This window comes from Halichoerus grypus, chromosome 14, assembly GCF_964656455.1.
Source record: "Halichoerus grypus chromosome 14, mHalGry1.hap1.1, whole genome shotgun sequence".
NCBI classification, from domain to species: domain Eukaryota; kingdom Metazoa; phylum Chordata; class Mammalia; order Carnivora; family Phocidae; genus Halichoerus; species Halichoerus grypus.
Genome location: NC_135725.1, coordinates 23,744,181 through 23,750,537, shown reverse-complemented (window position 1 = coordinate 23,750,537; position 6,357 = coordinate 23,744,181). Strand labels below are relative to the sequence as shown.

General features: G+C 39.1%; 1 long non-coding RNA gene across 1 annotated transcript in view; it reads right to left on the bottom strand.

Moving 5' to 3' along the window:
* Window positions 1-1,058: 1,058 nt before the first annotated feature.
* The window catches only part of LOC144380147 (uncharacterized), a 68,248-nt gene continuing 62,949 nt past the window's right edge, over window positions 1,059-6,357 (bottom strand). Inside the window, exon 3 of the long non-coding RNA XR_013443952.1 lies at window positions 1,059-1,339. This is a non-coding gene — a long non-coding RNA (uncharacterized LOC144380147). The remainder of the gene's footprint in view (window positions 1,340-6,357) is intronic.

The following is a 6,357-nucleotide window of genomic DNA, read 5'->3' as shown; positions in this document are numbered from 1 at the left end:
ACATTGGGATCACCAAGACAACACACCTAAAGCACGCTTCATTTGCAGGAAAAAAAAAAAAAAGACAACACACCTAAAGCATGCTTCATTTGCAGACAGGCTCCTGCAACTGTAAAAATGATCTGGAATATGCTTTTCATTTTATTATATAGTTTTCTTCTTTTGAGGTAGAAAGAATGGGATTGCAAAATGTTCTAAGCCAGATTTACAGATATTCCCAAAATATTCCCAAAAATATTATGGGAAAAATACACACGCACATACATACATATATATGATACATACATGATATATGCATAAAGTTAAATATTTGTGTCATCTGGGAGGTTTGGAGCATAATGATACTATAAAATACCTTGAAGATTTACTATTACCTTTTAAAATTCTTCTTAAGATTGTTAGTTGTTGTTGGTCTCACTTCTTTTATTTTCTACCAATTGCTGGGGGCTCTGTCTTTTCTGCACAGTTTTGTCCCCAAGTTTTCAAAAGCCCAACATTTTAGTTGTGTCTTCACTTAAGGGTTTTTTAATGGTGGGAAATATTCCTGGGATTTCAAATATGAAGGCTTTAAAACAGTGGGGTGCTGAGTGCCTCGTTTAGCATATGCACCATTTACATATTTGTTTGAAAATTTCAGTCTGAAGAAACATTCAAAAGGAATTTTAAATATTCAGTGAGAGTTTCTAACCTTCATCTGAGTTCACAGATTAACAATTTAAGAGGACAGAAGGTGCCTGCTCTCTGTTGACATTCATGGATCAATTGGTGTGCAAATATTGGATTCCTTCCTGCTATAATAACAGGCAAATAGCAGCAAATCTACTCTCCAGAAAAGCAAAATTATGAAATACTCAAAGGGGTGCATGCATGTATATGTGTGTGTTTAGAATTCTTTTTAATCCAGGGATATAGCACATAGTAGGGGCTCAGTAAAAAAATTTCACCAAGAATCACGTTATTCAGCCATAAAAAAGAATGAAATCTTGCCATTTGCAATGACATAAATGGATCTAGAAGGTATTATGTCAAGTGAAATAAGTCAGACAAAGACAAAAACCATCTCACTTTTATGTGGAATCTAAAAAACAAAACAAATAAATAAACAGATTCTTAAATACAGGTAACTGGGAAGGTGGGTGGGGGGATGGGTGAAATAGATGAAGGGGATTAAGGGGCACAAATTTCCACTTATAAAATAAATAAGTCACAGAGATGAGAAGTACAACATAGGGAATACAGTCAATAATATTGCAATAATGTTACATGGTGACAGATGGTGACTGTACTTACAGTGAGCCCTGAGTAATGTGTAGAATTGTTGAATCACTATGTCTTACACCTGAAACAAACAGAACATTGTATGTCAATTACACTCCAATAATAACAATAAAAAGAATCACAAACATTTTTTTTCAGAGCTAAAAGGACCCTTAGGGATTATCTAGGCTGTTTCACCTGCCAGTCATCTTCCCTTTTTCAAGTTGACCATTACTGAGGTCCACAGAGATTAACTGAATTGCTGGTGATTGCTCATATACTTGGCATACTTTGAGGTTTCTTACGAAAAGCAGTTGTCTTGCATTTGTATATGAATGTCTTTGGGGACTGAATTTATGAGCCACCATATGGCTCCCTGAGGAGTGTCACCTTCAAGAATTCTATTTTTTTTTGTTTTTTTAGCACTTCATTTGTTCACTTCACATACCATGGATTATTAAACTTTAGGGCAGAGCATTCTTTATAGCTACATTATCAATTGGACTCTTTATGAGTACCCATAAAATAAATTTCTCAAAAAACTTGGATTTAGGGATCTTTGTCATTGCTCTGAGTAGCTTATTTGTGTTTACCTTATGGAGGGAAGGTATGGTTATGCTTTCTGCTTTGCCTTGGAAATTCCTTGCTAGGAAATCTAGATTCAAATTTGTGAAATTAGACATCTTCATAGGACATAGGATGTTATGACTTATATTTTGTAAACTAAACTAAACTTTGGTCTCATTTTATTTTTCTTGCCCTTTTTTTCTGTTTATTCCTACTTTCTTCCTTTCTTATTTTTAATCTATTGAACTGTGGGTGTTTTGAAGTTACACGAGATCCTTTTCAATATTATGCTTAACAGTCTTCTTTGGATCTATTATTTATTGCACAACAAAATATGCTAGGTCCACGTTAGCAGTTGTGATGAGACAGGCTTAAAAGATAGAGAATCCAATTAGCTCCCTTTTTAATATTGAATAAAACTTTGGGGCCCTGCCAGGTAGGAAGAATATGAAAAGGATTCAGGTTTCCCTCAAGTTCTAAGGTCTCTTCAGCTAACTGGGAAAATAAAGAATCATACTTAACACATATTAAAAAATACGGTATATCTTAAAAATGTAATATATTGAGTGAAATTAACCCAGAATTCTCTCTTGTGGCATAGTAACCCCAGATGGGGTTTATAGGCTCAAATCTGACTTGAAAACTGTATCATGTTGTCACTTCACCCCAGCGATGTGGAATGTTTGATTAGCTCCTATAATAAGTTTTATAATCCTTGTTAAAGGTATAAATAAGGCTCTGTGTCACCTGAATTTTGAATAAAAATTCAGCCTACATTCCAGCCAATCATTCTGGTTGTTAGGGATTTTTAGCAAACTGAGGAGACAGCCCCAAAAATTGCTTGAAAAAGTAGCCTCAAAATTGTTTGGGGTGATTTAAATTGTCTTCTTTATGAGTTCACAGATTGTAATCCTAGAAATTAAGACTAGAAATGTTGATGAGAATCAAACCCATATTATTAATATCTTGTATAAAATTCTGTATATATTTGTGTTTTAAGTATTTATAAAATTTAAGGGGACTTGGATTATTAAGGTAAAATTATCCTTGTGATTCTAATTTAAAGAGCATAATTGAATAAGTGATTTATACATGTAAGCTAGGATTTGCAATCATGCCAATCCAAGCCCTGGTTTTTCTCCTCCTCTGTGCCAGATACTCTAAGAAAGTAACTGATTAGTGTAACTCAATTGCTCTCCAGTAAATAAGTTAATGCTTCATTTCTGGGGGCGGTTTCCTTTTGTGTACCAGCTGTCTCATTTTGTCTACGTGTGCTGTATACTTTCTTACCCGTGTGTGTTTCCTCATACTATTCTAGGTACCCACCACCAGTCCTATCTCTGCTTGGAAAAATTCAGCCCAGCCTATACGGCACAGCAGAAATGTCCCCCTGGCTGACATCTTCCCCTCTTCCTCCCCCAGGGGCAGGAGCAGGATGTTCTGCAGCCTCCGTGGCCCCAAAGGGAGTATGTGTGAATGACAGCTGTGTGAGCCCATATCCATAAAGGCACAGATCATGACTTGGGCACAGTGTCCATCCGTCACAGTTACTTAATGCAAGTTCAATTGAGCTAACCAAATGAGTTAAATTGGCATTAAATATGCTGACCACCTAGATCCCAGATCATAACTCGGCCAACTCTTATTTAGGGTCCTAAAATCACAGGGATTTGAAATATAATCTAGTTCTCTCTGTTTCGAATTCTTGCGTTCTGTGGAGAATTTAACTTGAAGAAAGACTTCTGTAGCATAAAATAGCATGGTAGCCACGGATTCTGGACAAAACCCTTCATTTTCAGATGCAGAAACTTAAGTTTTTTTTTTTTTTTTTTTTAAAGATTATATTTATTTGACAGAGAGACAGTGAGAGAGGGAACACAAGCAGGGGGAGTGGGAGAGGGAGAAGCAGGCTTCCCGCTGAGCAGGGAGCCCGACGCGGGGCTCGATCCTAGGACCCTGGGATCACGACCTGAGCCGAAGGCAGATGCTTAACGACTGAGCCACCCAGGCGCCCCAGAAATTTTTTAAAATATAAAAATGTAGATGTCAAATTTCTCTTAAAAATGGAAAGACTCGGGGCACCTGGGTGGCTCAGTTGGTTAAGTGGCTGCCTTCGGCTCAGGTCATGATCCCAGGGTCCTGCGATCGAGTCCCACGTCGGGCTCCCTGCTCAGCAGGGACCCTGCTTCTCCCTCTCCCTCTGCCTGCTGCTCCCCCTGCTTGTGCTCTCTCTCTCTGACAAATAAATAAATAAAATCTTAAAATGAAAAGGCTCAGCAATATGGGTTCCCATTCTTGAAAAGTGTCCATCGGCTGGCACGCACCCCATATTTGCCACGGTCCTCAACACCCCCTACAGTTTCCCTGATGCAGAAGCTAAGTGCCAAGATCAGTGCTAACACTCCAAAAATACGTGGTAATACACCTGGCCTTCTCTCCTTGTGTATGTGACTTGCCTGTCCCTGACGGCAACTAACTTGACGCTCCAGATTTGCAGGTGTGCTCCTGTGAGGTACTGTGGGAAAAATATTGTTTATAAATCAAACTTCACCTGAAATGTATGTAGTTTGCAATTCAGAGAAATCCACTGTAACTGTAAACCAATTTTTTTTGTGCATCAAATAAGCACACTTAATTATAATTCTTTTGCCTTGACAAAGAGCTACATCTTAGCTTGGCATATAATTTTGAGAGCTCAACTTGTCCTATTAGAATTGTGTAGAAATTTCTTCTTTTTTTTTATGACATTTATGTTTGCACAGGTGAAGCTTAGGTTCAGTGATTATTTTTCTTAAGCAAGTAATCTGTTTGTCTGGTTTTCTTTTCCCACATGGATAAGATCATATCACTTACACAATTTTTATCATGAAAATAAAACTGTTGCCAAGACAAGCTGAAGACTAAGCAATATTAAATTAATTTTTGCGAAGTACATGGTGAGCTCATTAGAGCTATTGACTGAGACTTTTTTTATCCTAGAAAGTTCCTTTTTTGTACACAGTCTTTAAGAACAGTTTTATTGGTAAATAAATGTCATATAAAATTTACCCATGCTAAGAGTACAGTTCAGTGATTTTTGGTTTCAGAACATTTTCATGATCCCAGAAAGTTCCTATGTGTTCCCTTGCTGTGAATCCTTGCTCCTACTCCCCAGCCCTAGCCAATCCTGGGGCAGGAATGTGCTTGCTCCAGTCAGGACCTCAACCTCCGGCAGTTGAGTTACTGCTCCCCCCCTCCAATTCATTCAATCACCTCTTTCATCACTTCCATCAGCAGTGCCATTGGGCATGGGTGTCACCACCACTGGCCTGCGACACCTGGGTGGCTCAGTCAGTTAAGTGTCTGCCTTCAGCTCAGGTCATGATCCCACGGTCCTGGGATCCAGCCCCGCATCGGGCTCCCTGCTCAGCGGGGAGTCTGCTTCTCCTTCTCCTTCTCCCTGCTGTTCGTGCTCTCTCTCTCTCTAAAATAAATAAACAAAATCTTTAAAAAAAACAAAAACAAAACCCAGCGCCATTGGGCATGGGTGTCACCACCACTCCAAAGGGATGGAACGATTTTCCCTGGAAGCACAGCATGTCCCCTGGTTGGCAGAGCCCCATGCCTACAGAGCTGGAAGAAGTGGGGGGAGTGATTGGGGCCGTCCCATGCAAGAATGTCTCAGACTCCCACTATACCTTCTTGAAGTTCAGCTGTTTTTTAAGCATAAATACTTTGCAGATTATTATTTACAGTTGTCCAACTGATTCAGATCTCTGCTCTCTGTGATCCATTGCTCTCTTTTTGTCTAATCATTTTCATCTCTTTTTCCTTCTGGAGCTTTTCTAGTTGGTCTTTGATCCTACCAATTCTGTTTTGTAGTTGGCGCCATCATGCTAGTTCCATGTTCCGCAGGGCATCTCTGCTCTGTGCGGCCACTGAGCTGCATTTTAGGTAGCTACTGCCATATTCCTTTCTCTGCATTTCTTATGTGTCCTTGCTTATTTGCCTTTTTATAGCAGCCTTATGCCTCAGTGAATTCTTTTTTTCATCATTTTTTTTCTTAAATTTTAAAGTTATTTTTTTCTGTGTTTTTGAAAATAGAAGGGCTTTCTAAAATTTTTATCTGATTCCTCAATACTAATAAGAATAATTTTTCCCGGGACGCCTGGGTGGCTGAGTCAGTTAAGCGTCTGCCTTCGGCTCAGGTCATGATCCCAGAGTCCTGGGATCGAGTCCCACGTCTGGCTCCCTGCTCAGCGGGGAACCTGTTTCTCCCTCTGCCTGCTGCTCCCCCTGCTTGTGCTCACTCTCTCTCCGACAAACAAATAAATAAAATCTTTTTTAAAAAGAATAATTTTTCCCTGCCCATGTGGAGCAATAATATCCTTCTTTGCTCTTCAAAAGCTACATCTTCTATACTTTTTTTCTGATTTCTGAACTTTGAACGAGGAAGATCGATTCTGGTCTGATGTGTGGCAGCTGATAGGACTCACATATTCTATTTGGATTCTCTGACTGTCTACCAGCATACAGTCAGAATTCTCTTTCAAG